Here is a 22,927-nt window from a genome sequence, read left to right on the forward strand (position 1 = left end):
CAGAATGAGTCCACAAGACAAGGCAAAAAATTAAACAGAAAAGGAAAGAAGGAACCCAACAACAGGAAAGTAACATGACAGAGATGAGACAATACATACCAGTTATAACCATCAATGTTAATGGTTTGAATTCATCAATCAAAAGAAACACATTGGCAGAATAGATCAAGAAGCAAGAAGAAGAAAAAAAAAAAAAAAAGAAGCAAGGTGCAGGGCTGGGGATTTAGCTCAGTGGTTCTGCCTCCTGGCTCACAAGCACAAGGTCCTGAGTTCAATCCCCAGTACCGAAAAAAAAAAAAAGATTGCCAGGGGCCAGGGATTTAGCTCAGTGGCTCTGCCACCTGCCTCACAAGTGCAAGATCTCGAGTTCAATTCCTGGTACTAAAAAAAAAGAAGAGGCAAGGTCCAACAATATGCTGCATACAAGAAATACATTTAATTCAAAAAGAAATTCATAGACTGAAAGTCAAAGGATGGAAAACAATACTCCATATGACAGGAACCTGGAAAAAAGCAGGGACAACTATTCTATTCGCAGACAAAGTGGATTTCAAGCCAAGACTGATTAAAAGAGACAAAGAAGGTCACTACATCCTTGGAAAGCGAACAATCCAAGGAGAGATAACATTCATACATATATTTGCACCAGATACCAGTGCATCCAACTATACAAAACAAATATTAATGGGTGTGAAAAATCATGTAAGCACTAATATAGTTGTAATAGGGGACCTCAATACCCCATTGTCACAAATAGACAGATCAATTAGACAAAAAATCAACAATGAAATATCAGAACTGAACCAAACTTTTGAAAAAATGGACTTAGTGATCCACATCACAATAGGAGAATACACATTCTTCTCAGCTGTGCATGAGACATTCCCCAAAATAGACCACATACTAGCTCATAGAACATGCTTCAATAAATTCAAAGGAAATGAAATTATACCATGCATATTATCAGACTATAGTCCAATGAAATTGGATATCAGTGGGCTGGGGATTTAGCTCAGTGGTTCCAGCACCTGCCTTGCAAGCACAAGGTCCCAAGTTCAATCCCTGGTACCTAAAAAAAAAAAAAAAAAAAAAAGAAAAGAAATTAGATATCAATGGCAAAGGAAATCACAAAAACTTCATAAACACATGGAAATTAAATAAGACCTTCCCGAACAACCAGTGAGTCACAGATGAAATTAAAGAAGAAATAAGACACTTTCTACAATTTAATAATAATGACAATACAACATACAGAAACTGATGGGAGACAATGAAAGCAGTCCTACGAGGAAATTTTTTTTTTTGGTACCAGGGATCAAACTTGGGACTTTATGCTTTCGAGGCAGGCAGTGGAACCACTGAGCTAAATCCCCAGCCCTCTATGAGGGAAATTTATAGTGGTGAATACCCATGAGGAAAACAGAGTGGGCTCAAATAAACAACCTAGTGTTGAACCTCAACTTTCTAGAAAAAGAAGAGCAAGTCAAGCCTAAAGCTCATACAAAGGAGGAAATTATAAAAATCAAAGCAGAGGGCTGGGGATTCAGCTCAGTGGTTCCAGTGCCTGCCTCGCAAGTGCAAGGCCCCAAGTTTGATCCCTATTACCAAAAAAAAAAAAAAAAAAATCAAAGGACAAATTAATGTAATGGAGACTTAAAAAAAAAATGCAAGAATCAATGAATTGAAGAGTTGGCTCTTTGAAAGATTAAGTAAAACTGACAAACCCTTAGCCAACCTTATCAAAAAGAAGGAAAGAAAAGACTCAAATCCATGCAATTAGGAATAAAAAGGGTAAAATCACAACTGATCCTGCAGAAATCCAGAAGATCTTCAATACCTACTTCAGGAACCTGTATTCTACAGCCAGGGATTTAGCTCAGTGGTTCCTCCACCTGACTCGCAAGGGTGAGGACCTGAGTTCAATCCCCGGTACCAAAAAAAAAAATCTACCAACAAAGAAAAGCCCAGGACCTGACAGATTCACTGCTGAATTCTACAAGACATTTAGAGAAGACCTAATGGTGCTACTTCTCAAACTCTTTAAAGAAATTGAAAGGCAAGCAATACCCCCAAATTCATTCCTGGAAGCAAGCATTACCTGTCAGGTAAAAGTGCCGAAGACCAAGACCAGACCAGGCCACAACAAGCCTTTATTAGGGGAATAGATCTGCCGGGCTGTCTCCGAACAAAGGAGAGACAAAAAGCAATATGGCTGGGGCAGGGAGAGTCTTTTATAGAGACTGGGGTGGGGCTTGTAGGGGCTGAGGTGGGGTTGAGTGAGGTAGTGATCAGGGAGTGGAGGAGCCAGTGACGTCACTAGGTGGTAGGGGGTGAGCGAGTATTAGGTTACTCTCTAGGTGGGACCAGGGGCATGCTGGGAGGAAGGGTTTATTCTTTGGTGGGAGCAACCATCTTGGCATGACATCACCCAGGGGAGGGGCAAGGCACCATAGGAAGAGGGCAGCTACTATACATAATAGCTGCTGAGGTAGTGGAAGACCTATCATTCCAGGCTTTTGTTTTATGACAGTTGGGCGAAGGTCTCTTCTTCTGGAGCTGCTTCCTGCTGACCAGGGGTGAAGATTGGGGCTAGACCTGGATCTGATGAGGCCTATGGCAAGTGGGGACCTCTTCTATTTGTCGTACTGGCTGGTACCCTGCCATGATGAATTCCGTGACTGTCTGGTTGGTGAATGCCCTCATTCGTTCCTGCAAGAAATTTTGAAAACAGCGAACCAGACAGGGTCCGAAGAGTAAGATAAGGCAGATGGTGACCAATGGTCCTATCAGAGGAAGGAGCCAGGGCAGCCAACTACTTAGGGAAAAGAGATTTTCATTTACCCAATTGTTCATGCGTTGATCAATGTTTGAGGCCCTTTCAGTGAGCCTTTTTGCTGCATCTCGTACTAAACCCGATTGATTTGTATAAAAACAACATTCCTCTCCTAGGAAAAGACATATACCACCCTTCTCTGCTGTAAGGAGATCTAGTCCCTTCCTATTTTGGAGAGTGACAGCCGCTAAGGAATCTAGTTGGTTCTGTAAAGTTGTGATTGATCTAGCTATTTCTTTAAGGCTGTCACTTAGCTCTTTAGAGAGAGTTTGGAATTGAGTTAGTGAGGTAGCTAGGCCCCCTACTCCTGTCCCTAAAGCAGCAGTGATGCCTAGTCCTACAAGTAAGGGTATTAATTGGACAGCTCGTTTGTGTCTGACCTGTGTTTTTGTTGGCACTGATAAAGTTTGATTATTGGGGGCTATATCAATGTTCGGGCTGAGGTAAACTAGAGTGCAAGTCCCTGTCCAGTTAGTTGGCAGGCACAGGTGGGCTGAAGTTCCACAACGGAAGAAGATCCCTTGACTGGGTAAACAGAATTGGTTGTGTATGTCGAAAAGATGTGTGAGTTTGTTATTCTCCATTTCCCATATTCCTAGTGTTCCTGCCAGCACAGCACCTGTTAAGGGTTGAAAAGGTCTTTGGCGTGAAATTTGTTGGGCATTGTTGGTCTTATTTTCCCATTGGAGGAAGAATCTCCTGGTATCTACCAGAAGCCATTCTGGAGAATGGTTAAATGTTGGAATAAGGAGGCATTCTGAGACTGAGGGGGCTGTGTTGCAAGGAGTCCAGGGATGTATAGTCATGCAGGGCATATGTCGACCATTGCAAAACCCAGAATCTTTGCTGAGAAGACCCTGTGTCATAATTTTTGGAGCCCCAGTGAAGCGGACAGGCTGAACAAAGGGGGCATTTTGGGTGACCTTGTAGTTAGTATGACCTGATGGGGCCTGTAATTGTAATGTGTAATTACACTTCCAAGAGGGAAGGTGTCCCAACATGGAGCCCATGGACAAGTTACGCTGAAAACAAAGTGGGGCCTGAAAGCTCAAGATGATGTTACCAGCTATAGGTCCAAGTATAGGCTTTTCCTTACTCTCATATAGAGACAGGTTAGCCATGTACGATTGAAGGAGTTGGGCTGCACGACCTGTTTGTGTTCTTCTTGTCATATCAGTGATGCGAAAGTTGGTGAGGGACTGTTTATTAAATAACTGTAAAGGGTTTCCCATCTTATATTGAGGATGGTAAGTAAGACTGGTTGTAGCCCAGACTTTTGCAGGTACCGGGATGGCTGTATAAGAAGCAGTGGATAGGGACATACAGAGCCAACAGTTACTGGCTAGAGATGGGTTGAATTGATTTAATAGAGAGTGGGTTAGCTGGAGCATGTTATCTAGATAGTGTGGAAGTGAGGAGTGAGTCAATTGGAGGTCATTGTATATGTGTGTAGGGTTGACGGGTAAGGGTGGGGCCATGGAAACTGCATGTAGAGGAAAGAGGAAGATGGAGATGAGGGCACTTAGGAGAATTGTGATGTGGACCCCGTAGTGTATGATGGAATGGTGAAGAGTCTTGTCAAAGGGAAGGAGAGAGGAGTGAAGAAACATTTTGTGTATTTGTGAGGACAAATAATACTGGGAAGGGTGATAATTAGGTAATAGGTTACCGTGAGAGAAAAAAAAACTTGTGAGGGAGCCCTAATGACAGCTGTTAGTTACCCTTGATAAATTACTGTAGACAACCAATAATACTAATGAGGGTAATGATGAGGTAGTATATTGCTGCCAGAATACATTTGTCTATGGTTTTCCAGTCTCTTGGGGCAGTGGCACTGAGCCCAATCCCAAAGAGAAGGCCCGAAAGAATTAATAAGAGAAGGCTGAGGATATCTGTAGGTGACCCTGTGTATATGGAATCACAATACCCCATGGGTCCCCTAACAAAGGGGAATGTCTTGAGGCAGATGAAGGTGTGTGTACAAACAGCAAATGAGGAGAAAAGAAAAGAGCTCTATCTCAAAACATGAAAAATCAGCTAGTGTTCCCTGTAACCAGAGGTCTGTTACCCACTGGAAGATTGTCTCAGGGATGTCGTCCTGTGGGGAGCACCAAGCGACGTTTTCCAGAGCACACTCAAGGAAGGCCCGAAACTGCTGCTGTAAGAGGATGTGCATCCGTATTACCTAGGAAAGTCAATTGGATTTTGAGCCGATAAAGTTAGAGATGTCAATGAGAGAGAGAGGTTAACTTTCCTCTGGAATCTGTGTGAGAGTACGGAATAATCTGAGTTTAGTAGGTCCTGTGAAAATAGAGGAGTATCTGGCAGTGTTAGATTGTTGTTCAGGCTGTTTTATCTGGGAATCTGGAGGAGCCTTTTTTATCCTGGAAAGATGGAACCAGGGGACTCTTTCCTGGAGTTTTACCGCAGTAGGAGTTATTAATGAAACAGTGAAAGGTCCCTCCCAATGTGGCTGGAGGGGTCTTGGGGACAGGGTCTTGAGATATACCTGGTTACCTGGAGAAAGAGGAGGAGGATGTACAATACCTGACGAGTCCGGAAAGGGGAGAGTTTGGTTAGCCAGAGTTTGAAGGAGACGACGGGCATAGTTAAGTGTTGGGATATAATCAGCAAGTGCTGGTGATGGGTCTGGTAAGTTAGAAAACAAGAGAGGTCGTCCATACATCAACTCAAAGGGGGTTAAATTTAATGGTTTTCGTGGTGTCGAGCGAAGCCTCATGAGAGCTAAAGGGAGGAGGGTAATCCAATTTTGTTTGAGCTCTATTGAGAGTTTAGTTAGCTGAATTTTAATTAACCCATTGGCTCGTTCTACCTTGCCTGATGATTGAGGTCGATATGGGATGTGTAGTTTCCACTGTATATTGAGTGTCTCTGTTACCTGTCGGGTGATCTGAGAGATGAAGGCAGGTCCATTGTCTGATTGAATGGAACGTGGAAGGCCAAATCGAGGAATGATTTCTGTTAGGAGCACATGAACTACAGCAGCTGCTCCTTCTGACCTGCAGGGAAAGGCCTCTATCAACCCCGTGAAAGTATCTACCAAGGTTAGGAGATATTTAACCTTTTTTACAGGTGGCATATGTGTGAAATCAATTTGCCAATCTTCTCCTGGTAGTTGTCCCCTGGACTGGTGAGTCTTTGTGCGTGTTTGAAAGCCACCTTGGGGACTGGTGGTTGAGCAAATGGGACAGGCCTGTGTTATTGTCTGTGTGTGTGATGCTAAGGATGGGTGGTATAGAAAAGGCCTGAGAAGGTGCAGGAGGGGTTGGGTTCCTATATGGAGTGAGTTATGTATGTCAGTGAGGAGAGGAATTATTTGATCATCAGGTATGACATGGCGTCCCCGATATAGAAGCCAATCATTTCTTAGTGTAGCACCCTTTTTCATGTATTTGGACTTTTCCTGAGGAGAGTAGTTAGGTTTTAAGGGTGGAATGATTAACAACTGGTTTTGGCTTTGGGGAACACATTGTTGTGCCATATTGCGGGCAGTTTGATCTGCTCTGTTGTTTCCCTGAGCTATAGGAGAGGAAGATGATTGATGTCCTTTACAATGAATGACCCCCACTTGTGTTGGGAGGGTGGCCGCTTGGAGAAGGGCATGTATTAGACGTCCATTAATAATGGGTGTCCCTTTTGTGGTCATAAAGCCTCTTTCTCTCCAAGTGGAGTTATGAGAGTGTAGGATGTGGTATGCATATTTGGAGTCAGTATAAATATTGCCTCGTCTGTTGTGAGCTAGAGTAAGAGCTCGGATGAGTGCAATTAATTCTGCTTGTTGAGAGGTAGTGTTGTGTGGGAGTGTGTTAGCCTCAATGGTCTGTGTGAAAGAAACTATTGCATATCCTGCCCCCTTCTGGCCAGGCACATGGCTGGAAATTGAGCTGCCATCAATAAACCATGTGAATTCTGGGTCTGAGATAGCCTCTGAGGAGACATTAGGGAGAGAGGGAAGGAGGTTTTCAATTGTTTCTGTGCACGAGTGGGAGAGTGTCTGAACAGGCTCAGGAAGGAGAGTGGCTGGGTTAAGGGAGGGGCAGGACTGAAGAGAGAAAGATGGGTTTTCTATAAAAGTGGTATGGAAGAGCTGTAGCCTAGAGGGGGACAGGTGTGAGAGGCTATAATGAGTGAGTAAGTCCTGTAGGCGGTGGGGTGACTTCACTGTCGTTGGTTGGCCAAAGGTAAGTTTGGAACTTTCTTGGGCTAAGAGGGAAGCAGCCGCCAGAGCACGTAAACATGTAGGCCAGCCTCGGACTGTGTAATCAAGCTGTTTAGACAGGTAGGCAACTGGGACAAAGTGTGATCCTATGTTTTGTCCCAGAACTCCCAAAGCCAATCCTGTTCGTTCAGTGACATACAGAATGAATGGCTTTTGAAGATCTGGGAGAGCCAGTGCTGGGGCAGAGAGGATAGCAGCCTGAAGCCTGAGAAATGGTCCCTTGATAGAAGTATTATTTATAGGTTCATTTGGGTCTCCCTTGGAAGCATCATACAGGGGTTTAGCAAGTAGACTGAAGTTTGCTATCCATAAGCGGAGAAAGCCTGCGAGCCCCAGGAAAGACAGGATCTCAGCCTTGGAGGAGGGGATGGGGAGGTCCCGAATAAGTTGTTTACGGTCCAAGGTGATCTCTCGTTGCTGATATGAGATCTTAACCCCAAGGTATTGTACTGTGAGTTGGGAGAGTTGGGCCTTGTCCCTAGAGACTCGGTACCCCTTTTTATATAAGAAATTAAGTAATGAGGCCGTGTGTTGTTGAGAGAGTGTGAAGGTGGGGCTGCACAAAAGTAAGTCATCTACATATTGGAGCAGCTTAGAGGGAGACAGGTTTAACTTTAAGAGGTCAGTAGCCAAGGCCTGTCCAAAGAGGTGTGGACTATCCCGGAAACCCTGTGGAAGAACTGTCCAAGTAAGTTGTTGAGAGTGTCCTGTATCAGGGTCAGTCCATGTGAAAGCAAAAAGATTTTGTGAGTTGGGGTGTAGGGGGATGGTGAAAAAGGCATCTTTGAGGTCTAGAACCGTGAAATAACATGAAGAAGAGGGGATATGGGACAGTAATGTGTAGGGGTTGGGAACAACAGGGTGTAAAGGAAGTACGGCAGAATTGATGGCTCTTAAGTCTTGTACTAATCTGTAGGAACCATTTGTTTTTAAAACTGGAAGGATAGGAGTGTTGTAGGGGGAGTGAGTTGGTCTGAGAAGTCCCTTGTTGAGTAGACTGGTAATTACAGACTTTAATCCTTTTAAATGTTTTAATGCTAAAGGGTATTGGGGAACATTTGGAAATTGAGTGATATCTTTGAGAGAGATCTGAATGGGAGGGTGATGTTTAGCCACAGAAGGGGTAGAGGTGTCCCAGACTGAGGGGTCAATATAAAGCTCCCTAGGAGAAGGTGAAGTTAGATTGGGAGTTGAATCTGTCAGGGGGGCAGCCAGGAGCAGCAGAATACTGGTAGGGTCTAAATTGGCTGAGTGAAGGGTGAGTGAAGCCCTAAATTTAGTTAAAATATCTCTCCCCAAAATGGGGGTAGGGCAGCTAGGAATAACCAAGAAACTATGTGAAAATGTACTGCCCAGCAGAGAACAAGCTAGGGGTGGTGTACTTAGTGGGCTTGAGTGTATTCCCTGAACTCCCACAATAGTTACTGTGGAGGGATGTGTAGGACCTGAGTACTGTGGTAAGGCCGAATAGGTAGCCCCCGTATCAAGTAAAAATGAAATAGGCCTACCTGAGACGCTGACAGTTACCCTGGGCTCATTGAGAGTGATGGCCGTGGGGGCTGTAGATGACCCTGGGCACCGTCAATCCTCTGTCGCCAGGCCGATGAGCTCTGACAGAGACGTCTCCACACCTGCTGACTGGGTTTGAGGAGGGGATGGCCTCTTACCTCTTTGGCGAAGGGGACAGTCAACCCTCCAGTGACCCGTCTGCTTGCAGTCGGGACAAGGGCCAGGCGGTGGCTTGGGATTGGGACATTCTCTAGCCCAGTGTCCAGTCTGATTACACTTAAAACAGGCCCCAGGAGGCCCATCACGAGTAAATGTCCTTTTGCAGGACGGTGGTTTACCCTGTAGGGCTGCTGCCAGCATCTGGTAATTGGCCACTTTTTGTTGTTTTGCTTGTTCCTCACGGTGATTGAACACCTTAAAAGCAACATTGAGGAGCTCAGTTTGTGTGGCCTGGGGGCCCTCCTCAACCCTTTTTAGTTTTCTCCTGATGTCAGGGGCAGACTGTGAAATAAAATGGGTGTTAATAACAATCGTGCCTGCCTGAGAGGTGGGATCAATTTTGGTATATTTTTGAAGAGCATCAGCCAACCTAGAAAGAAACTGTGCTGGATTTTCTTGGGGTCCCTGAGTTATTTCCCTAATTTTATCAAAATTAACTGTCTTTTGTGAAATTCTCTTTAAGCCTTCTCCGAGACAAACAATCATGTAGTCTCGGAGATCTCTGCCTGGGTCTCCATCCTGGTAAGTCCAATCAGGTTGAGTATCTGGCACTGCCTGGGTACCCACTAGTTTAGTTGGATCTGTGGCATGAAAATCATCTGCTGCTGCCTGGGCTGCCCTCCAGACCCTCTGGCGTTCCTCTGGGGAGAGAGTAGTTGAAAGAATTGTATAAATATCTCGCCAGGTCATATCATAAGACTGAGTAAGGTAGCGAAATTCTTTGATATAAACATCGGGATCAGAGAAAAAGGAGCCTAGGCGTTTTTCAATTTGAGAAAGGTCAGAGAAAGAGAAGGGAACATGTACTCTAACAATGCCCTCAGTCCCGGCTACCTCTCGGAGGGGCATCTGTGTGGCCAGGGCTAAAGGTGGAAGGGCGGGATAGCGAGAACGGGTGTGGGGTGGGGAGATGTGAGGTGTAGGGGATGGGGTAGGAGGAGGTAAAGGAGGGTCACAAGATGGCGGGGGAGAAGAAGGAGACAAAGGAGAGGTACAAGATGGCGGAGGAGGAGGGTCACAAGATGGCGGAGGAGAAGGGCCATGTGGTGAGGTGAAAGGAGACAAAGAAGAGGTACAAGATGGCGGAGGAGGAGGGTCACAAGATGGCGGAGGAGAAGGGCCATGCGGTGAGGTGAAAGGAGACAAAGAAGAGGTACAAGATGGCGGAGGAGAAGAAGCACGGGATGAGACATAAGAAGAATTTGGGGGTTTATAAGGTGGGGGAAGTGTTAGTGGTGAGTGATCAGCTGGATCAAATGAGTCAGAATCAGAAAGAGTGGAATCGGGAAGGATGGGCTGTGAGGCTTGGGCTAGGAGTACTTGAGAAGGAGAACAGGATTGACAGAGGGAGGGCCGAGAGCGTAGGTAGAAAAAGGCTTGTATGTAGGGGATTTCTGACCATTTGCCATTGCGCTGACAGAAGTTGTGTAAATTCTGTAGTATATTAAAATCAAAAGTGCCATTTTCAGGCCATTGAAACCCATTATCTAATTTATACTGAGGCCAAACCTGATTACAATAGAAAACAAGTCTTTTTGGCTTAAAGTCTGGTCCCAACAATCCAAGGGGTTTAAGTTGTGCCAGGAGGCAGCCCAGAGGCGTTGAGGGAAGGGGTTTGGATTGTTGGGCTCCCATGTTAGGGTGGGTGAGGAGGAGATAGCCCCCTGGGAGAGGGACAAAGAGGAGAAGCGTCCTTGTCTCCTTTGACAATCTCCGAGTTAGTCTCCCAGAGGGAGAGAACGAGAGGAGCTGGGCCGATGGGACGTCTCTCAGGGGCACGGTCCTGGGCCCAGGGCCCGTGGGGGTTTCTCTGACCAAGCGCTTGGATTTCTGAGAAGTCCCCAAAGGGAGAGAAAATGAGACAGAGAACCCAACGAGAGGGAGGCTGAACTGCCTACTCACCCAGAGATTGGTGACCGGTGTGGATGTGTAGTGTCAGCAATGGCAAAGGTAGAAAGCCCCGGCAGGTCCTGGCAACGGCAGATAGGGTTGGTCCGATGGAGATGGCCAAAAAGGCCAATCAACCCCGTCCTGCGGGGGATCATCCGTTAATGGACCATCTACCATCCGAGTCACGGCACCAGAAATGTCAGGTAAAAGTGCCGAAGACCAAGACCAGACCAGGCCACAACAAGCCTTTATTAGGGGAATAGATCTGCCGGGCTGTCTCCGAACAAAGGAGAGACAAAAAGCAATATGGCTGGGGCAGGGAGAGTCTTTTATAGAGACTGGGGTGGGGCTTGTAGGGGCTGAGGTGGGGTTGAGTGAGGTAGTGATCAGGGAGTGGAGGAGCCGGTGACGTCACTAGGTGGTAGGGGGTGAGCGAGTATTAGGTTACTCTCTAGGTGGGACCAGGGGCATGCTGGGAGGAAGGGTTTATTCTTTGGTGGGAGCAACCATCTTGGCATGACATCACCCAGGGGAGGGGCAAGGCACCATAGGAAGAGGGCAGCTACTATACATAATAGCTGCTGAGGTAGTGGAAGACCTATCATTACCCTGATACCAAAAGCAGAGAAGGATCCAACCGAAAAAGAGAACTACAGGCCAATCTCCGTAATGTACATAGATGCATCCTCAATAAGATTCTCGCAAACAGAATGCAGCAAATCATCAAGAAGGTTAAACACCATGACGACGTTGGATTTATTTCAGGGATGCAGGGATGGTTCAATATACATAAATCAATAAATGTAATACACTATGTTAACAGAGCCAAGGACAAAAACCATAGGATCCTTTCAATAGATGCAGAAAAAGCATTTGAGGGCTGGGGATTTAGCTCAGCGGTTTCGCTGCCTGCTGTGCAGGCACAAGGACCCGAGTTCGATCCCCGGTACCAAAAAAAAGAAAAAAAGGAAAAGCATTTGACAAGGTCCCCATTCATGATAAAAACTCTACAGAAAATTGGTATAGATGACCTTTATCTTTTTTTTTTTTTTTTTGGTACCGGGGATCGAAAGATGACCTTTATCTTAATCTGATAAAATCCATCTACAGCAAACCAATAGCCAGCATCATACAAAATGGATAAAAACTGAAAGCTTTCACTATAAAATTAGGAACAAGACAAGGATGTCCACTGTTACCACTCTTGTTCAATATAGTTCTGGAAACATAAGCCAGAGCAATTAAGCAAGAAAATAAAAGGAATAAGGATAGGAAAGGAAGAAGTTAAACTGCCATTATTTGTGGATGACACGATACTCTACATAAAAGACCCCAAACGCTCCACCAAAAGGCTCTAGATTTGATAACCAAATTCAGTGGCGTAGCTGGATACAAAGTCAACACTCAAAAATCAGTAGCCTTCCCATACAAGAATAACAGACTCACTGAGAGAGAAATCAGTGAAACAACACCTTTCACATCCAAAAAAAAGAAATACCTAGGAATCAATCTAACAAAGTAAAAGACCACTACATTGAAAACTACGGTACTCTGAAAAAGGAGATTGAAGAGTTTATCAGAAAATGGAAAGATATCCCTTGTTCTTAGATAGGAAGAACCAATAGAGTGAAGATGCCAAGCCGGGGATTTAGCTCAGTGGCGCCACACCTGCCTTGCATGGTACCAATCCCTGGTACACACACACACACACACACACAAAGAAAATGACCATACTTCCAAAATTGTTATACAGATTTGTCTTTTTTTTTTTTTTTTTTGGTACCTGGGATCAAACTCAGGACCCTGTGTTTGGGAGGCAGGTAGCCACACCACTGAGCTAAATCCCCAGTCCCATTATACAGATTTTTTTTTTTTTTTTTTTGGTACCAGGTATCAAACTCAGGTCCTTGCGCTCGCGCAGCAGGCGGCAAAACCACTGAGCTAAATCCCCGGCCCCTGTTATACAGATTTAATGCAATCCCAATCAAAATTCCAACAGCATATCCCACAGAACTAGAAAAAACTACCCTAAAATTCGTTTGGAATCAGAAGAGCCCTAGAACAGCAAAGGAAATTCTGAGCAACAAAGGCAAAGCAGGGGACATCACAATTCCTGACCTGAAATTATACTAGAAAGCTACTATGATAAAAAAAGAAATGGTACTGGCAAAAGAACAGACCTGAGGACCAGTGGAACAGATTAGAAGATGCAGAAACAACTCTAGACATACTCAACCACTTTATCTTTGACAAAGAAGCCAAACACCTTCACTGGAAGACAGCCTCTTTAATAAATGGTGCTGGAAAAACTGGCTTTCCACATGTCGAAAATTGAAACCAGACCCATATCTTTCACCAGGCACCAAACTAAAATAAAAACTGATCAAATATCTAAATATTAAAACAGAAACACTAAATCTGCTGGAAGAGAGAATAGGTAGAACACTTGAGGACATAGAAGTAGGCAAAGACTTCATGAACAAAACCCAGACTGCATGGGAAATACTACAAAGAATAAAAAAAAAAATACTACAAAGAATCAACAACTGGGACCTCATCTTATTTAAAAGATTTTGCACAGGAAGAGAAACCACCAACAGAGCAAAGAGACAACCTACAGCGTTGAATAAAACTTTTACCAGCTATTTATCAAACGACTACTATCTAGACTATATAAAGAACTCCAAAAATTCAGACCCCACCAAATTTAAAGACCCAATCCAAAATGGGCATCTGAAATGAATAGACACTTCTCAGATAAAGAAGTAGAAACAGCAAATAAATAAATGAAAAAATGTCCAACATCACTGGTCATTTGAGAGAAGCAAATTAAAACAACTCTGAGATTCTATCTCACTCCAGAAAGAATGCTGCTATCAAGAAATCAACCAAAATCAAATGCTGGTGGGGTAGGGAAAAAAGGAACCCTTCTCCACTGCTGGTGGGATTTTAGAATGGTACAACCACTATGGAAATCAGTGTGGAGATTTCTCAAAAAACCAAAACCAGAGGTTCCATTTGACCCAGCTATTCCCCTTTTGGGTATCTTCCTGAAAGAATTAAAAGCATCAGGGGCTGGGGATTTAGCTCAGTGGTTCTACCGCCTGCCTCGAAAGCACAAGGTCCCAAGTTTGATCCCCGCAACCAAAAAAAAAGAATTAAAAGCATCATACCACAGCTATATATGCACACTCATGTTTATAGCATGAGTTTATAGCACCACAGTTTGTAATAGTTAAGTCTTGGAAAGAGCCCAAATGCCAATCAACTGATGAGTGGATAAAGGTGTAGGCTTTTTTTTTTTTTAAGATGTGGGTTTTTAATACAATAGAGTACTACTCTGCCATAAAGAAGGATGAGGTTCAGACATTTATAGCTAAATGGATATACCTCAAGACCATACTTAATGAAATAAATGGGACACACATGTTTAAACACCACATTGTTTCTCTGGTATGAGAAACCAAAAGTAGAAATAAGAACTAAAATGTCTAACAGATATTGGGAAATGAGAAGAAAATGTTCAAATTAGAAGGGAAACAAGAGAGCAGGGAGGAAGAATGGAAGGAAGGAACAAAAAGAGAAAATAGAAGAAAAAATGGAAACAAACGTTTGTACATAGGGAGGGGAGGGTTTTTGAGGGGAGGAAGGGTATGGGAAAAAAGAGGTGGGATGTACCATGTGCAACTACCATGAGTGTCATTATTATGCATGCCCAAAATGTACCAATCAAATCAGGTTTCTTGTGTTTGTCTTTATTTGGTTTGGGTTTGCATTGTAGTCGTCTGTGGTGTTTATATTTGGGGAAGGGTTCTGCAGATGCAACAGCGACTGCCTCTGCTTACCAGGCAGCTTTTCCATCACAAGCAACAGCCCCAACCTGTTAACATTTCTTAATCAAGTAAAAGAACAACAACAAAAATAGCCTGCTAAAGATGTACGGGATATTGATTTACACTGCTCTGAATTCCAAAGATGCCAGAGGGGAAAAAGTAAGCTGTGTTTTCTCCGGACATGCCCTTGGGGAGATGAAGTTCAGGACAGTGTTACTTAATTTTAAAATGTTACCTAGCCAAGCCTGGTGAAGGACATCTGTCATCCCAACACCATGGGAGGCTGAGGCAGGAGGATCACAAATTCAAGCCCATCCTAGGTAATCTAGTGAGATCTTGTCTTAAAATTTTTAAAAAAGCCAGGTGTGGTGGCACAGGCCTGTGTTCCCTCAGGGGGAACTGAGGCAGGAGGATCTCCATGAGTTTGAGCCCAGCCTGGATACATAGTAAGTTAGAGGCCAGCCTGAACTATATAGGGAGGCCCTGCATCAAAGGGAAAAAAATTTTTTTTTTTTTTATTAAAAAGGGCTCAGTCAGGGCAGGGGATTTGGCTCAGTGGTTCCACCGCCCGCCTCGCTAGCGCAAGGTCCCGAGTTGGATCGGACTCAGGGTGCAGTTCAGTGTGTAGGCCCTGGGCTGAATCCCCAGCGCCGCCACCGCTGACAGGAACAATGATGGTGATGACAGCGAAGGCGAAAAAGCATCACATGTCAGATTGGGGATGAAACTAGCTTCTCTTATACTTTGTTTTTTAGTTAAGGTATAATTCACAGCAAAATACAAAGATCTTTAGCGCAGTGAATTTTTGCGTGTGGGTAGCTCAGCCAGCTGAATGAAGGTACAGAGCAGTAAGCCCCTTTCCAGCCCAAAACCCCCTCAGCAGCCACTATTCTGTCTTCTGTCCCCACAGATTAATTTTTCATACTCTTTTACTTCATATATATGGAATCACATAGGATATACTCTCTGGTGTCTGACTTCTTTTATTTCATTTATTTTTTAATTTTTTTTGGAACTGGGGATGAACTCAGGACCTTGCACTTTCGAGGCAGGCGGCGGCGGCACCACTGAGCTAAGTCCCTGGCCTGGCTTCTTTTAATACGGTTTTAAGCTTCATTCATTCATAGGCTGGGGGTGTAGCTCAGCATAGATCGCTTGCATGGTACCCTGGGTTTAATTATACATTTGATTTCATCAGAAACTGCCAGCCCAGGGTGCTTGGTCTGCCTGTGATCCCAGCACTCTGGGAGGCTGAGCTGGGAGGGTCCAAAGTTTAAGCTTAGCCTGGATAACTTAGTCTGTCTGAAATAAGAAATTTGGTACCAGGAATCGAACTCGGGCCCTTGCGCTTTCCAGGCAGGTGCTGGAACCACTGAGCTAAAACCCCAGCCCTAAGAAACTGTTTTAATTTTTTTTTTTTTTTTTTTTTTTTGGTACCGGGGATCAAACTCGGGTCCTTGCGCCTGCGCAGCAGGGGACGAAACCACTGAGCTAAATCCCCAGCCCCCTAAGAAATTGTTTTAAAGAGGCTGGGGACGTGGCTCACTGTGGAGGCCCGGGGTGGGGGTGGGGGGGTGTTGGGAGGGAGAGAGAGAGAAATAGAGAGAAAAGGAGAAAAAGAAAAGAAAGGAAGGATTATAGTATTCACTAATAATTTCTTTGTTTTCTAGACAGGGTCTCACTACATGGTCCACTTCTAAAGGAACATTACTTCATTGAGAATTAAAGAGGAAAATAAATTATTCACACCCAGTGTGATGACACACACATGGAGTACTGTAGCCCCAACACTCCTTTTAAAGAAATATTTAGCTGGGCATGGTGGTACACACCTGTGATCCCCCCACTCTGGCAACTGAGGCAGAAGGACTGAAAATGTGAGCCTAGCCTGGGCAATTTATTGAGACTTGGCCTTGAAATAAAAAGAAAATTTTGTGTGAAATAAAAAATTTAAGGGCTGGGGATTTAGCTCAGTGGTGCCATGCCTGCCTTGCAAGTGCAAGGTCCTGAGTTTGATCCCTGGCACCAAAAATAAACAAATAAATAAATAAATAAATTTAAATAGGGCTGGGGATGTGGCTTAGTATGAAGTCCCTGGGTTCAACCCCTAATATAAAGTAAATAAATAAAATATAAAAAATAAAGAGAGGGAGAAGATTTTTGTCTTCTCGAATAATTCTTTTTTTTTTTTTAGTTTTTTTGAAATGGTTTATCTATGTAGCTCAGGGTGGGCTTGAACTTGCTATGTAGCCCAGGCTGGCCTCAAACTCATGCCAATCCACCTGCCTCAGCCTCCCAAGTGCTGGGATTACAGGCATATACCATCATGCTTGACTGAAAATTATTTCTTTTTCTTTTTTTTCCCCAGTACCAGGGATTGAACTCAGGACCTTGTACTTGAGAGGCAGGCATGGCGCCATTGAGCTAAATCCCAGCCCTGAAAATTATTTCTTATAAAACAGTTAATTTTAAAATTTTGACACTGTTATAAAATGTCATTTAGCGAAAACATGATTCCAGGGCTTAAGCTTCAAATCCATTATTAATGGGAATTATATAGTATTTTTCAGTGACCCACACTAATTTATAAACTGAATGGGGAAAGATTTTCTCCAAGTGATTTTCAAACTCATTTAAAAAGTATAAATAGGAAAAATTGCATTTAGTTTCAAATTTCTCTGATAAATGAGGATTGCAAAGTGTAAGTGAAACTGAATCTATAACTTGAAGCTAAACTGTCTGTATTGGTCAGCTTTCCCATCACTGAGACACAATATCTGACAGCCACAATTTAAAGGAGGAGAGGTTTAATTTGGCTCATGGATTCAGGGGATTCAGTCCATGGCTGGCTCCAGGGTGGGAACAGCATGGTGGAAAAGAGCATGGCAGAGCAAATCTGCTCTGTTCATGGCAGCTGGAAAGCAGAACAGCACCAGAGACCAGATATAGTCCCCAAGGCCACGCCTCCATGACTCATCCAAACACACCCAGAAGTGTGATTGACTAAACTGTTTTGTGTTTCATAATCAACCAAGATGAGGTATCTTGATTTGCAAGTGCTCAAAAGGTGCTGGATCCCAATCCAAGGAGTAATCACCTCGTTGGGGTGAAGGAGGCAGAGGAAAGATCAGCTAAGTGCTCCCAGAAAGAGAGCTGACTTGTTCAGCTGTCTTCAACACTTCCATAGTGGAGACGCCACCCCCACCTCCACTATATATGCTATATATATGCACTACAAATATATATGCTCCATCAGAGCACTGTCTTAAGATGTTACGAAGGAAGGCTGAAGGTGTAGCTTAGTGGGGAAGCATGTGCTTAGCCTGCTCTGTAGCCAGGGTTCAAACTCCAGCAGCACACACACACACACACACAAAATTAAATGCTATTAAGAAAATTAATGTTTACTCTAAAAATGCTTAGCTCTCAGAGCTTCTCTTTAAAGGAAGAATAGAAAATTTGATTGCTGAAGTATTCAACTGACTTTTTACCTTTAAAAAAAAATCAAAAGAATACATGGCATGGTCGTGCCTGCCTGTATCAGCTCTTGGAAGTTTGAGGCAGAAGGATTGTGAGTTTGAGGTGAGTGTGTGCTATATACAGAGGTCAAGGCTGGCCTGGATCACATAGTGAAATCCTATCTTAAAAAACCAAAAAGGGAAAAAGAGAGGGAAAGAATGAGGGAAGGAGGGAAGAAAAGAAGGAAGGAGGGCTGGAGATGTAGCTCAGTGGCGCCCCGTCGGCCTGGCAAGCGCAAGGTCCTGAGTTCGATCCCGATCCCCGGTACCAAAAAAGAAAAGAGGGAAGGAAGGAGGCAGGATACAAGGAAATACAAAGAAATGTATGGCCAGCTGCTCCTGGAGGAACAGTAATTTTCCTGTCTTCACAAGGTGTTCAAAGCCTGACCATCACTCCAATAATAACACCTTGAGGACGCAACCCCGAGGTACTTCAGCCCAAAACCACAGAGGTGATTACCCTCCTGGGGCTCATTTGGGTAACACTCATCCCCCATTAGAGGTATGTTTTCTGACACTGGAGTGCTAAATTGGAGACTTGTCTTGCTAATGAGTCACCTTGGGTGTCACCTGTGCCTGTCCACACCAGTGGCTCAGGAATACGGAGCCAAGCGGGGTGGGTGTGAGTGTCAGATCGTGCTGGTGGCAAGATGAAGGACGCACATGATGGTGCTGAATGTCACCTTCCTCAGTACCGAGGTCAATAAATCCTGTACCAGGAGTTTGCAAGCAGTGGGGTTCCACTTCATTCCGCTCTGTGACACTGTCCTGTTAGTTTCCTGGGCCTCCAGCACCAAATTCCATCAGCAGAGTGATTTCAGGTCATAGAAATGTATCCTTCCAGGGTTCTGGGGGCCAGGTGTGAAAGCAAGGAGTTGCCAGGCTGTGCTGCAGGGCTGCAGGGAGCTCTGCTCGGCTCTGCCAGCCGCTCCCAGCTCCAGCGAGATCCCAGGCTCAGCCTCTGCCTCCACAGGACCTTCTACCGGTCTTTCCTGCTGTCTTATCAACACCTGTTGGACTTGGAGTTACTGGGAAATTCAGGATGATCTCTTCTTGAGAATCTCCCCTGGATTACATCTGCAAAGACCTTCTATTTCCTTTTTTGTTGTTGTTGCTGTTGTTGGTTTTTTGTTTTTGTTTTTGTTTTTTTTTCTGAGACAGGGTCTCCCTAGGTAGTTCAAACAGGTCTCAAACTTACTATGTAGCCCAGGCTGCCCTCGAACTCACAGCGATCCTCCTGCCTCAACCTCCTGAGTGTTGGGATCATACCACACCCAGGGATTTAACCAGTTTTTAGTGTACAGTTTAGTGGCAATGAGTACAATGACACTGCTGTGAAATCATCACCATTTATCATCTCCGGTACTTTGTTGTTACTTCCCAAACTGAAATGCCACACCCAGGAGACACTAAACTCTGCATCTTCCCTGCCCCAGTCCTAAGCAACCACCGTTCTGTTATTCTGGGTGGGTTTTTTTGTTTTGTTTTGGTTTGGTATGGTTTTTTTTGGTACCGGGGATCGAACTCAGGTCCTTGCACTTGTGCAGCAGGCGGCAAAAGCACTGAGCTAAATCCCTGGCCCTTTTTTTTCCTTTTTTCCCCTCCAGTACCAGGAATCAAACTCAGGGCTTTGCACTTGCTAGGCAGTCACCACTGAGATACATCCCAGCCCATGTTATTTTGGTTTTTTGCAACATGGGGATGGAATCAGGCCCTTTGCCCTGAACTACATCCCCATCCCATTTTTTATTTTTTGAGACAGGGTCTCACTAAGTAGCCCAGACTAGGCTTGAATTTATGATCCTCATGCCTCAGCCTCCTGGAGTGCTGGGATTAGAGTGTGCACCACCGTGCCCTGCCCTTTTTTTTCAAAGAAGAGAACATTTAGGGAGCTGAAGGAGTAGGATATGACATTCCTTTTAGGGGGCCAACACTGAACCAACTATAACTGTTAAGTCTAAATATTCATTCCATTGTGTTATGCAACAAGTTAGACATTAGCAGGCTTGGAGACAGGCAGCTAGGAGCTACATGAAAAGCATAAATGTGATTTAGGTTTTCCTTATTTCTTTCCTTCCCTAATCATTAGCTATAGATAAATGCAAAGAACCCAATGGTTTCAAACTGCAGCCCCAGAGAATGTAACCTCCTGTGAGCCTGTTCAGGGCCTTGGGCGAGGGGTTGGAAGAAGCCTGTGGGTCTTACAACAAGCTAAACAGAAACATTCCACACAGGGAGGAGCAAATAGGAAACGTCTCCCCTTTGAAGTTGGTCAAAATAGCCCATTTTCCTTGTAAAAAGCCCTCCAAGGAGGGAAGTGATATTCCTTACAGACCCATTTAATCATATAAATGTAGCCTAAGTTTTCTCTTGTTTTTGGTACTGGGATCAAACTCAGAACCTTGCGCTTTTGAGGCAGGCAGTGGCACTAAGCTAAATCCCTAGCCCAGCATAGCCTAAGTTTTAACTCAGCACAGCTACCATGTTAGCTCCTTCCCACCCACTCTGGAAGGAGCAGTGTCTCTCTCACTCTGAAAGTCTGTCTTAGTCACTTCTCATTGCTGGGCCTCAGATCCCATACACAACTTGGAGGAGGAGAGGCTTATTTTGGCTCATGGTTTCAGTCCATGGTTGGCTGCTCCAAGGCAGAAAGTGTGGCGGGGGAGCATGGCAGAAGAAAGCTGTTCCACCCATGGCAGGCAAGAAGTAGAGAGCAAAAGGAGAGCCAGAGAGAGAGATAGACTCTTCCAGGTCAGCCTCCAGTGACCCGGCTCTTCTGACCAGGCCCCAGCCCTCCCTGTGGCACATTAGCTGTGAGCTAATCGGTAGAATAATCACTGAAGTGTAACACCTACACATTCCAACTGCCTTCCACAAGCCCCACTTCTGAAAACGTGAGAATTTGAGGGGACAGTCTAGAGCTAGACCATAACATTCTGCCCCTGACCTTCAAAAGACTCATGTCCATCTTATTAGGCAAAATTACCTTAGTCCATTTGTAAGGGTGGCCAAAGTCTTAACAGTTCCATTATTGGCGAGATTCCAACTCCAGCCTCCTCTGAGATCAAGGCAAACTCTTAGCTGTGAGACTCTGTAAAAAATAAAAAAGAGAATTAAACACTTCTAATATACAATGGCACAGGTCAAATATTCCCATTCCAAAATGGAGAAATAGGAGGATATAAAGGGATGGGACCAGGGCTGGGGATTTAGCTCAGTGGTTGCGCCACCTGCCTCGCAAGCTCAAGGATCCGAGTTTGATCCCCAGTACAAAAAAAGGGGGGGATGGGACCAAAGCAAGACCAAAACCCAGGAGAGCAAATATTAAATCCTGTAGTTCCACATTCAGCACCTGCAGCGTGCTGTGGTGAGATGCCAGCTTCAAAGGGCTTGCGCAACTCCACTGCGATGGCATTGGAGTTTACAGCCCTCATGACCTTTCTTTTGGGGTGACTTTGCTCACTACCTGCAGTTTTCCTCAGCAGGCATTCCACATTACTGGGATCTCTAACTTCACGGGGTCTCAACCACACATTTGCCTTCATTCTCAAAACTTCACATACTGCCCTCCCAGGGGCACATAGCCTGGCCTCCTACACCTTCTAATTTTTGAGTAGCAGCTTCCATGAAGGCATAACTGTTTCATTTTGCCTGTAAAACCAGTGCCATGTGGATGATGTCAAGATCTGCCACCAGGTCATGCAGTAGTCAGGCCCTCTTGAATCATGGCTGGGCTGCAGAAGCCTCTGAATGCCTAGATGGCTGAATACTGTGAAAAAAATCCTGGGGAACCTATTCTATAGGCAGCTCTTCTCAAGCAAGGGGCCCAGGGACTCTTCTCAAATGAAAGCTTTATTGTTTCAGATTCTTGAGCCTGCAAAGAGTGGGATTTTGCTGATTCCTGAGATGCCCTCAAGTCATCCTTCCTGATGCAAAGTATTGACTGAAATTTTTTTATTATTATTAATGCACATTATAGAGAAACTTTATATAGGTTCTGTGATATACATGATCATAAATATATACATACATCATTTTACACACACCACATACAGTTGGCCTTTTGAATCTATAGATTCTGCATCTGCAGATTCAAGTATTCTCGGAATTACCCAGCCATGGATGCAACTAAAAAAACTGCACCTGTAGTGAACATGGACCAAATTTCTTATTAGAAGCACCCTAAACAATGCAGTGTAACTATTTAAATGGAATCTCTACTGTAGCAGGTACTATGAGTAACCTGGAGATGATGTGAAAGTCTACAGGAGATAAGTGGATTTCAGTGCAAATGGTCTGCAGGGTACAGCAGCAGAGGGGTTTGGTATCGCAGGGTCCTGGCCCGGACCTAGCCGGCACTGTGGGATCCATGCACCCTTTCCCAGCCCAGCCTCCTCGAAGCTCATAGCAAGGGCACAGGTACCCAACTAGGTGCAGCCCATATACACACCTGCCAGGGGCTTTTCTATCCAAAGATCTACATCTAGAAGCAGCACAGTTGTGAATCACAGTTGCCTCTGCAGGACTCAGATACGTAATCAGGAGATCCTGTGTAAAATGAATGTAAACAGACACACAAATAACTTTTGATCATTTTTCCATTTTTTCTTTTCTTTTTTTTTTTTTTTCTTCAGGTACCGGGGATTGAATTCAGGACCTTGCAATTTCGAGGCAGGCAGGGCACCACTGAGCTAAATCCTGGCTGGGCTTTCCTGCTGATGTAACTGGAGATGTTAAGAATTACCTAGGCTGTGACAGCATTGGAAGACATTTCTGGTCCAATATTTCAAAATATAAATTTTAGGCCAGGAATAGTGACACCACCCTAACCCCAGCACTTGGGAGGCCGAAGCAGGGGATCACTGTGAGTCTGAGGCCAGCCTGA

General features: G+C 44.5%; 1 long non-coding RNA gene across 5 annotated transcripts in view; it reads right to left on the reverse strand.

The window, feature by feature from the left end:
• Positions 1-2,133: 2,133 nt before the first annotated feature.
• Positions 2,134-22,927, reverse strand: part of LOC110348587 (uncharacterized) — a 46,373-nt gene continuing 25,579 nt past the window's right edge. For all 5 annotated transcript variants that reach the window (XR_015442726.1, XR_015442725.1, XR_015442727.1 and 2 more), the window contains 3 exons: positions 22,493-22,590; positions 21,029-21,133; positions 2,134-8,996 (listed from right to left, as the gene is read on the reverse strand). This is a non-coding gene — a long non-coding RNA (uncharacterized LOC110348587). The remainder of the gene's footprint in view (positions 8,997-21,028; positions 21,134-22,492; positions 22,591-22,927) is intronic.

This window comes from Heterocephalus glaber, unplaced genomic scaffold (genome assembly GCF_053883595.1).
Source record: "Heterocephalus glaber isolate CG9 unplaced genomic scaffold, H.glaber_assembly_v1.0 deba00001553, whole genome shotgun sequence".
Classification (NCBI taxonomy): domain Eukaryota; kingdom Metazoa; phylum Chordata; class Mammalia; order Rodentia; family Bathyergidae; genus Heterocephalus; species Heterocephalus glaber.